Source organism: Panonychus citri, unplaced genomic scaffold (genome assembly GCF_014898815.1).
Source record: "Panonychus citri isolate SS breed McGregor unplaced genomic scaffold, ASM1489881v1 Contig00011, whole genome shotgun sequence".
Taxonomy (NCBI): domain Eukaryota; kingdom Metazoa; phylum Arthropoda; class Arachnida; order Trombidiformes; family Tetranychidae; genus Panonychus; species Panonychus citri.
This window is the reverse complement of record NW_026515416.1, coordinates 1,510,744-1,521,919: the sequence shown is the minus strand read 5'-3', so window position 1 is coordinate 1,521,919 and position 11,176 is coordinate 1,510,744.

Genomic DNA, 11,176 nt, shown 5'->3' with positions numbered 1-11,176 from the left:
TAAATTAATTTCTATTGATCCATAAATTATGTATGATTAAGATATTGGACAATTAAGTTGATGATTGTTGTTGTTATCCATTTGAATACATTGGCACGCATCTTCTCACGGATTAATTGATCAATATTGTGATGCAATGGTTATGATTATACACTGAGAGAGAGAGAGAGAGCGAGAAAGTGAGTGAGTGTTTTATGTTTATTGTTATTGTTTATTCAAACATCAAAAGCAATCAGAAATCATCATTATCATCTACACACTAACCACACAATTTTGATCACGCAACAATCAACAAAACGATGAACCATTTCTTGTTTATATCTTTCTCTAGCATCTTCATCATTTTACATCCTCTCTTTTTCTTTCTTTTCTCTTTATCATCCTTATCTTCCAGTATTGTCTTTCTTATCATCTTCAAAAAAGGTAAGATTGACATGGTTGATTAGTTTGAAGAAGATGAAGATGATGAAAGTGATTTACAAAAGGCGTTGGAGCATTTAGAGAGAGAGAGAGAGAGAGAGAGAGAGAGAGAGAGAGATGCGGAGGGTGGGAGGAAGATAGGGTGGGAGTAGCTGAAGATGAATATAAAGAGATATTATCATTCATTTTTTTTTCTTGCTCTTGATTGTGACAAACTAATAAATTAATCATCATCATCATCTTGTTGATCAGGAACTAAATACTAACTAAATGTTTCATCAATTGTTCATTATGTACAATGTTAAGCAATTAATTTAAAGAAAATTTGATGATGACAATCAATGAAACAATCAAAATTTGATTGCTATTGATTTTCTTGTTAAAAATGAATCTCTCAATTTGCTAACTATAAATTGTTCTGCAACCTATTTAATCATCTTCATCTTTTAGTATTGATCAACAATCAAGTAATAATTGTGCTTATTCAAATATCAACAAGCAATAAACAACAATTTATTAATATTAATAACAAACTTTATTCAAACAATTAATCATCATGATTAACATTTCACTTTCACTTGACTTTAATCATGATTAACTTTACGATTAATCATCTTGAATGATTTACCAAGTATTTTGTTGTTCCATTTGATGAAAATTATCTGATGATTAGATATTATTGTCACTCGATTTCAAGAATCAAGATTCCAAATTCAGCTGATTTCATGATGGAGTTGAAGATGAAGCGTGGCCAAGAAAATGTGATGATGATGATGATGATGATCATGTAATATGTTTCACCTCCCATGATGATGAGGACACAATTTGGGCAAGTTAAAGGAAGGAAATTGTTCGTGAGCCGAGTTTCATGGAATCATTACCATGGTGAAGAGATTTTGTTCTGAAAAACAATAGTAGCAACAAATCAATGAACCAAAAATTGAATCACAATTTTTTTCTTCAGAATTTCTTACTTTTCTATCTTTACTCAATCTATTACATGGTTATCAGAAACAGTTACATTCAGATGATTCCAGATAATTACAAGACTTTTGATATTTTCACGGACTTTAAGTTTCAGGTCTCAACTGATCATCAGCATGAAGAGCACACTCTGAATTCTCAGCGGAAAGAGGGGAAAAAATTCTCAAACTCAATAGATAGAAATGATTGAAATTCTCAATGAAATTGTAGTAACTTTTTCCATGATCAACTTATCATGATTTTCTCCATGTTAAAACCAACCAATTTACAGAATCCAAGTTAATGTGATGATAGATTGAAGAGAAAGGGTTAACAGGTCATAATTATCTTCATCATCATTATCATCATTATCTTCTTACAACTATTATAACAAAAGAGAATTGGTAATGTTCATTTATATTAATCAACATTATCTCCTGATTATCATGATGATGATCATGTTGGTTATTAACCAACCATGTAACCAATTTTATCATCAGGATGATGATGATGAACAAAAAAAGGGAAAGTGTTTATCATAATTAATCAGATAATAAATTGATCAACATCAACAACACTTGTTTACACATTGATTTACAATAGAATCGGGAATTAGGTTAATCAAGATTAATAATGGATAAACAATTAAATGCTATTTATTATTTGTTACAATTAATTAGTTTCAATTCATAAAATTGTTAATTGGTTGACCTCAAGCACAAAGGAAAATTATTATATGAAACTTGTTAATGATGAAAGTTTACTTTTGTTTGCTATCAATTATTTCAGGCAACAATTAAATTTAATCAACTTGGGATACATTTAGTTGATAGAGATAATCAAATATTATCAGGTCACCGATATTGACAGAGTTTCTCATGAACTTTAAGTTCTCAACCTTTTGAGAAAGTGCATTCGAATGGTGAAAGATCCAGAAACGCTCGAGTTTTTTTTTCGGCTCTGCACAAAACCGAGTGGCCTGAAAAGCGAACGGACGACTCGGGAGAAAATATTAAAATTCGAAAGTCATTCTATCATCTAATGTTCTTTGTTTTTCACCATTGTGAGTTCTGAATAGAAGTAACTGCGATTCGAACCTTTGAGCGCGAACTTTAGTCGCAAGTGAACTTGGAAAATTCTGAAAAAGTTATTAGTTTATATCAGAATCATGGGGGCTCATGATTGTCGTCGAATTCAGTTCTCTCTATGACCAACCATTCTTGAGATGATCACGGGTCACCCGGTTCACAATCAGCTTAATTGTTGTCACCTTAAAACCATGATATGTAGTTAAACCAAATTAGAATTGATCTAAATTAAATTAAAGATTTTATCTTAAACTCTTGGTATGATTAATTTCGTTACAATTAACCTACTATAAGTGGTTTTTTGTTAGTTGTTTTTATTTTAATTCTGATTGGTTGGGTAGTCAACCTTTTGATAACAATTAAAACTAATTATTGGGATCATGGCCCAAACAATCAAAAATTAAGTAAATTTAACCAAAAACATATACAGTTGGTCAAATGAAACGTAATTTAAAACACAAAAAGTTGATTATTATTTGATTAAAATTAACATTTTGTTTACGTTAAACTGAAATTTACTTTAATTGTGTTGATTGTATTGAATTTGCTTTCTTATTATAATTAATACCTTGAGGGCAATTCCAAAGGTTACTAATTAATTGTTTCAATATCTTGTATATTCAATGGATTAATTGTCTTGACAATCAATGATAATGATAATAATAATCATTTCCAATGAGATAATTTACTTTTTTTTCTGCCACAATGATTAACACTCAACCTTTTTCATTTTATTTAATTGTGATTTATTGTATTTCCTTTATTGATTACAATCAGTGAAAAAACATTTATCATTTAGTTGTAACAATTAACTTTCATATATATAAAATTAGCCAATCCTAATATTAACCTTGTCCCTTTAATTGTAAACGTCTAATTAATTGTTAGATTTATAATCTGAAACAATAATATAAAATTTGATTTCAGCAAATCATTTAAACTGTAACAATTAACTATTAATAGTTAACTGTTTTGTGTGTATTTGTATCATAGTTATTATAATAAACTTTAATTTATTTAATTGCTACAGTTACAAACTGGACACAATCAGATGAGTGATTAAAATTGATTGTTGCCTATTAATCAACAAGAAAAATTAAAAACCTCACAACATGATAAATTATATTATCTGAACAGAAGTAATTGAAATTACTAAATTAAAATTGATTGTTAACAATTTAAACCAATCAACCTTATGATGATGATGATGATGATAATTAACTAATTTTCAATTTGTTTCTCGTACCTCAATTAATCACATACGTGATGATGGTGACAATATTTAACTGATTGCTTATTGATTGTTAACAGTTAATTGTTATCCATTAATATTACAATGTGAATTAGGTCAATCATTGAATTTGCATTGAAAAGGTTTTATTAAATTGTTGAAATCAAGAGAAAGAAAGAAAAACTTAATTGTTGTTAATATAAATTCACTGATTAATTAAATTTGAAAATTATAATTAGCATTATTATTATCATTATTGTAGTAAAGATAAATATAAATATACACAATCATCCAGTTTGATTGTAAATTAACATGATTAATCTTAGTGATTAAGTCTAATAAAAGGTTCACAGATGATAATTAACTAATCGATAACCGGATTGATCCAATTTCAATGGTGTACAATTAATAGTAATTAAGTTTTACTTTCTATTAATTCAATAAATATATATATTAACTTTCACTGTCGTCATGAAATTATTTCCGGTATATTTGTTATAGTTATTAGCTAATTATGATCATTGGTCATCATGTTGATCACCATCATACAATTACATTAAATAACAACAATTAACGTTAATTGTGTTTTCGATATCGACAAAATCATTGAGAAAGAATAGATTTTTATTTCTTCCCTTCTAATACACTACAGGAATAGGAAGTGATCTTAACTAATATCTCTCTCTCTCTCTCTCTTAATCTTCATCATCTTCTTAATCGTCATCAACTTGATCATCTTCATTGTTAGTCTGGTCCTTTTGATTGTTGTTATATTGTAACTATTAACCCGAAACCGATTCACATTAATCCAGAACAATAACAAAAATCCAATTGAAATAACATTCAGCTAATGTAATAGTTTTGCCGTTGATTGTTGCTTCATTTATTTCCTTTGTTTTCATTTGATTTTGATGTTTTTTGATTGTTGTAAATGTTTGTCTACCTGATTATCAATTGATCAACCAATTGTATCAAACCAATTTGTTGATTAGTATGAGTAATTTTCTTAATTTTACTCATTTGATTTGTATTTTTTTTCCCTTACTCTTGGCCCGTGAAATATTTCATTCATTTTTTTTATCATCTCATATTATTATTTGTTCATGATCATGAATTTTGTGTGTATTCACCTTATTAAATCCTGAACGATTCTGAATGAAATATTTGATACCTGATAATTAATCACAATGATGTAACTTGAAAGTTTCCAAACCCATTAATCAAGAGGTATCATTACAAATACTAAATAAAAGTGATAACAATCAATTGGAAATAAATTTGAAACTTTTATATTCAATCCCAGGGTAAAATTGTCATACACTCTGATTCTGATTCCCAATTCTGATTCCTGGTGATGACTTTTCATCCGATCCAATGATTTTTCATAAAAATACATCATCATCATCATCATCAGAGTCAAGCAATCATTAGATTTAACAATAAATGGTGACTCGTTTATTATCATTTGGACTCGAAAACCATTTATCAATCAAAATTGTTACCATTGTAGCAATTACCATAATTAACTTGATTGTTATTAAGTTTCTGTTATTTTTGTTGAAATTTTTCATGAATATTATCATCATGATGTTACCTTACTTTTTACTCATGATCATTATGATTATGTTTGATTATTATCATTATTATTATTGGATATTTTTTCGGTAACATGGGAATCATCAGAACCATTTTCTATTCACAGTTCTCAATCGATTTGGAACTTTTTTTTCTTGTCTTCTTCTTCATCTTCATCATCTTCCTTCATGAGAATTCGGAATTTTCATCATTACCATCATCGTCATCATGATGCCAATTCCTTTTCTGAAGATTATTCGGAGAAATTTTCATCTGACAGGCAAAAAAAAAACTAAAAAGAGAAAACCAAAAAAAAATGTTTATTCGAAAAGGAAAAATTCGAGTCAGAATTTTCAATCTTATCTCAGGAAATTTATCATGGAAATTTATCAATCTTTTCTTTATCATCTTCTTCTTCCTGATATTCTTCTGAATAAGTAACCATGATAACTACTGTTAGGTAACAAACGTAATAATAAATAGACTCAACTGATGATCACAATCAGAAAGAATTTTTTTTCTCAGTGATGATCAATTTTTCATCATGATTTCTGTCAGAAACAATTCTGATAACATGATATCATGAAAAACAAGAGAAAAGGAAATTTTTTCTCATTTTTTTCTTTCTCTCTCTCTCTCTTCATCTCAAATAACGAAACAATAATGATAATGATAAACTATATAAGGAATATGATTTTTATAACATTGCTTTTACTTTCAGTTTATCATGAAATTCAGATTCATGAGGAACTGAACAAATTGATGATTATTATTCAAACAAGTTTGTTTCATAATTTGATTGCCAATTCATTTTTTATGCTTTTTTTTGATGATATGAAAACACAATAGATGCAAATTGTTGATATCCCAATGAATGGTCAACATAAACAAATCAAATTCAGGTAAGTTCATCATGTTGATTATGTTGATGGTGAAAAAAAGTAGCCATTATATCAAGCAAACCAATTGTATATCTATCATGAAACACTGTTATTATCATTTTACCTGAGACAATGTTGGTTAATAAATGATTATCATCAAGAATCATGATTGTTATCAGCAAACAGAATTGATGATTAATCTGAATAGGATGAAGAAGGAAAAACTTTCCATTCAAATTTTTTTCTCTTTTTCTAAACAGTTTTTTCCCTCTCTCCTTTGTATCATCCATGAAACCGATGATGATAAGATATCATCTCTCTCTCTCTCTCTATCATGATTATCGTCATTACTATTATCAATTTTTCATCAATGATAATAATATTATTATCACTGTTAAGTGTTGACCTCATAAATTAAACTTTCCCAATCTTATCACGAAATCAGGATGAAAAAAAAAACAAAGCGAAACTGACCAACGATGAACCAACGATGGACCAACGAACCAACCTTTTGATTTTATACAAATGACTTCCTTGCTTTTGATAAACAATATCATCATCATCAGCATCATAATCATTATTGTTATCGTTAAATATCATCATAGATCATCATCAACAACAATTCATCGGCTTGTTGGTCATTTCGTTGTAACGAACACTCAACTTAACGAAACAAGTTGATTAAGAAAACGCGTTAAAGGTTAGAACATTTCTTTTTTTTTTCTTCCTTTTTTTTTGTTTTCGAAATTCAGATAACAAAACTGTTTTTTGTTCTGATAATCAGAATTTAGGTGTTGATGATGTTCAGATGATTATCATGAAAGGTATTGGCACATAACGGTATATTTTTGACGGAAAAAAATTCGCCTCAACTTTTGTTGCTCTGTTTTCATCAATTTTGGCCTCAAATCGTGTTTCTTAATTGTATAATAAGCTTTTAATATCAACAATATTATCACCGACATCATCAACATCACCATTATCATAATAATTGTCATCAGAACTTTATGAATATGAAAAGTGTTCATTATCGTTCTGAGAACTTTTTTTTCTAAAAAAAAATCTGATAATGAAATTTTCCCTTTTGTTTCAATTGTTGATTCCTTTTCTATTGGGAGATCTTAATTTACAATCATTAACTTTTCTCTCCATAATATTGTTATTAACTCAATTGACGGAACGTGATTATATTTAAATCATCATCATTATGTTATTGTGATCATAATCAACGGAAATAAGTTTTTAATGATGATACAATTAACGAATTACAAAACCTTGAATATGTTTCCTTGATTGTTGAGAATCAAATTGATCCTTGTCTTCATATTAGAACTTTTTTCTTCTTTCGAATTTGATTGAACAAAAAAAAATTCGAAGAAAACTTTTTTTCGATTATCATTCTCTCGTGAAGAAACTAAATATAAACGATAAGACTAATTGTTCAGGTAATTTGTTAATCACTAAATATCGGTGATCCATTTAATCGGGAAAATATAATGAGAATGATTAACTTGGATTATAATCTTGATCACATTGAATTATAATCCATTAATTGTCTATGGATGAATTAAAATAAAAGCCTCAAGAGCTTGAATTGATTTTAAATTGTGAGTAAAGTTTAATCATGAAGATTAAAATTTAATTCATATTGAAAAATGATTTAAAATCAATAATGATAAAAGTGTTTCCATCGTTTAATGAAATTGAGGCACAATTAACTTGATTCACTCACTTACATTATAACCAATACTAAATTAAACTTGTAATTAGCCGTAAATCAATTACAATTAGCTGAAATTATAAACCAATATGATAATGTAGCTACTTAATTGTAAGGCCAATAATCAATTAACAATCAATAAGTTGAAACAACTTGGAACCTTTTTTAACACTTAGTTGTAATTTAGGTCAGTATAACATAATCAGAATCAAGGTTTCACAATAATAATAACATGATACAATTTAACATGTTGATGATGATGATAATCAATAAACTAATGATTATCAATGATAATCGATAAATAATAATAAATCAACCATCAACAATCTCAAATCATGTTGCAAGAGAGATTAGTTAATCTTGGAAAAGAGATGAAGAGACAAAACAAAGAACAAGAAAAAAAAGTTAATCCTCTCATTGGTTTTCCATTCATGTTTACTTCCTTAATCTTTTCCCTCTTCCACCTCCACTTCCACCCCACCCCACCCCACATCTCTCTCTTTCTCTCTTCCTTGTCTTCATCATCATCTCTTCCATCATTGATCCCAAATAGAACTTTTTTTTTCCTTCTCTTTTTGTTCATCTCCTTTGGTTCCATTCTTACATAGCATCTTGTCCCAATTTCTTGTCTTCCTTTAATCATGAACTTACTGAACAATAATCAACCTGATAATAGAGCTCATGAGGATGAAGAAAAGGTGAAGGGGGAAAGATAAAAGGGTAAGAGATGATGATACACATTGACAATCATCTGATTAGCACTTGAGACTAATATTCATGATGATGATCATCATCATGGTGACATTAGACTGAATGATGATGAATCTAATACTTGAATGAACCTTTTTCCATTGATTATGAAGATGATCATCAATGGCTTTCAATTAAGTATTGAATATCATCTCATTGCGAAACATACATAAGATGATGAAGATAAAGTCCTCTTCACTTTTCCTCTCTCTCTCTCTCTCTCTCTCTCTCTCTCTCTCTCTCTCTCTCTCTCTCTCTCTCTCTCTCTCTCTCTCTCTCTCTCTATCTCCCTATCTTCCTACTAAATATAATAATCATAATCATGATTGAATATGTTAACAATCATCAATGAACAATATCAAATGATTATCATTGATACAAGTCACAAATGAAAAGTTGATTCATTCAGAAACTTAACTTTCACTCATATATATTAATATCTTGAATATTATTTTCACCTTTTCCACCATCAAGAATAATTATCATGATAATCCATTAAAATTTGAATCATGATATTAAGTATCAAAAATATTATACATCGGAATGGAAATGAAATGGAAATTAATTCATTCCCAGAAAACCAGGAAATAAAACTCAGGGAATAAATTACATATCTCTCAATACAATCAATTCGTTCATTTCACTTTTCCTTTTTTTTATATCATGAAATTCATGGAGAGAAACAAATCTACTCAATGATGGCGATTATAATTAGTAAATCAATTCGGAATCATTGGTCAATTTATATATAATATATTTCATAAAGATATTTAATTTGAATTCAATTTGAATGGACAGTTGATAATAAATTTGCATACACAATTAATTTATGGTCAGGTAATCAAAATGGAAGATTTAATTTCAACATTAAATTGAACCAATTGTCATTTTATTGTTACTGATCAATTGTATCTTGGTGCCTGTTGATTAATTTAATTGTTTGGGGTAATTTATCAAACTCACATAATATTATGACATTTGTTACAAAATGTTGAATGTTTTTTTCATATTGATTGACAATAACATGATTATTATATCAACATGAATGATTTGTTTCATGAATACAACATTTCATGATAACATGGGAACCAGAAAATCCTAGTTAGTATGTACCTTAAGGTAAACCTTATTATCATTTGTAGAGCTTGCATTCTGATATTTACATTTAAATAAACTAATTACTAGTTAGATTGATATTCGAGTCACAACATTTTCACGAACTTCATTTTGACTTTTTTTTTCTCGATACTTAGAACTTGGTTAGAACTTTTCTCTTTGCTCTTTACTTATTGAGCTCTTTTTTTATCTTATCCTCTATTAGCTGATTTAGTAGTTCTAAGATAAATGAACTTTTCAATTCATGTAATCCGATCATTTTATCATTCTCATCTTCATCCTCATCATTACTGCCAACCCATCAAGCTACTAATACAATGTCGATGGTAAAGGAATCTGAAAGAGAGAGAGAGAGAGAGGCACGATAATCTTCCTTGTCTTTATCATCTTAGCTTATCATACATCACATGGATGAGGGTGATTATGTTAATCCAGCTGATTAAGGGGATGATTAACTTTTGAATTTACTTATTACCCATTACATGAGCAGTTTGTTGTCTTTCAACGGGGTTTTTTGTTGTTACAACAATTTAACTTGATTGTTATTAGATTAGGTTATTGTTTTGGGTTACATTGGATTAAGGATTAAACTCTGGACACCCTGAGTTAGTGGGTTAACGGTTTTGTACAATTAAACTGTTAAAATCAACTCTACATTTACAATAATGACCCATCAGTGAAGGTCAAGCGCTGAAAAAAAAATCCAACGGTAATTTTTTTTACTTCATCCTTTCAATTGTTTCAATTTTGATTCTAAATGGTCAGGTTAATTTAAACAATCATCTTAATCAGTTAATCTTTATTGATTAAGTAGTTTGTTTCTTGCAATTCAATGGTTAATTCACATTGTCCTGTTAGTTAATTGTTGAAACAGTTAATAATAATATTTATCTTTTATTGTTATTAATTGTAACTTATTGTTTTTTTTCAATATTTTGTTAATATTTGCTTTTTGATTGTTACAATTAGAGTGTAGTAAAAATGAAAATAATGATTTGAAAAATTTAATTCTGTTTGGATCAGTTTGATAACTTGTATTATAATATTACATTTAAAATGATAATTGATAAGACAAAAAAATTATCAACTTACTGATGTGATTAAGTTAATTGTTACTAAATTAAGATTTGCATTGTTCAAGTTTAATGATGAATCGACATACTTAAGCAACTGAATTATTGTTATTATCGTTATTATAATCATCAAGTTAAATCACCTGTGGTTTAATGTTACTTAATTGATCATAAATTAATTGTAAGAAGCTTTAATTGTAATTCAGAAGACAATTAAAGGGATCAGCACCACCCAAATTGCCTGGGGGCAAAAAGATGGACACATTGGCAAAAACATTCTTGCCAAAGGTAAACCAACTTTGGAAGGTCAAGTAAGTGAAGGTTGAGTTATGCGAGTGAGTGAGAGAGAGAAAGAGAGA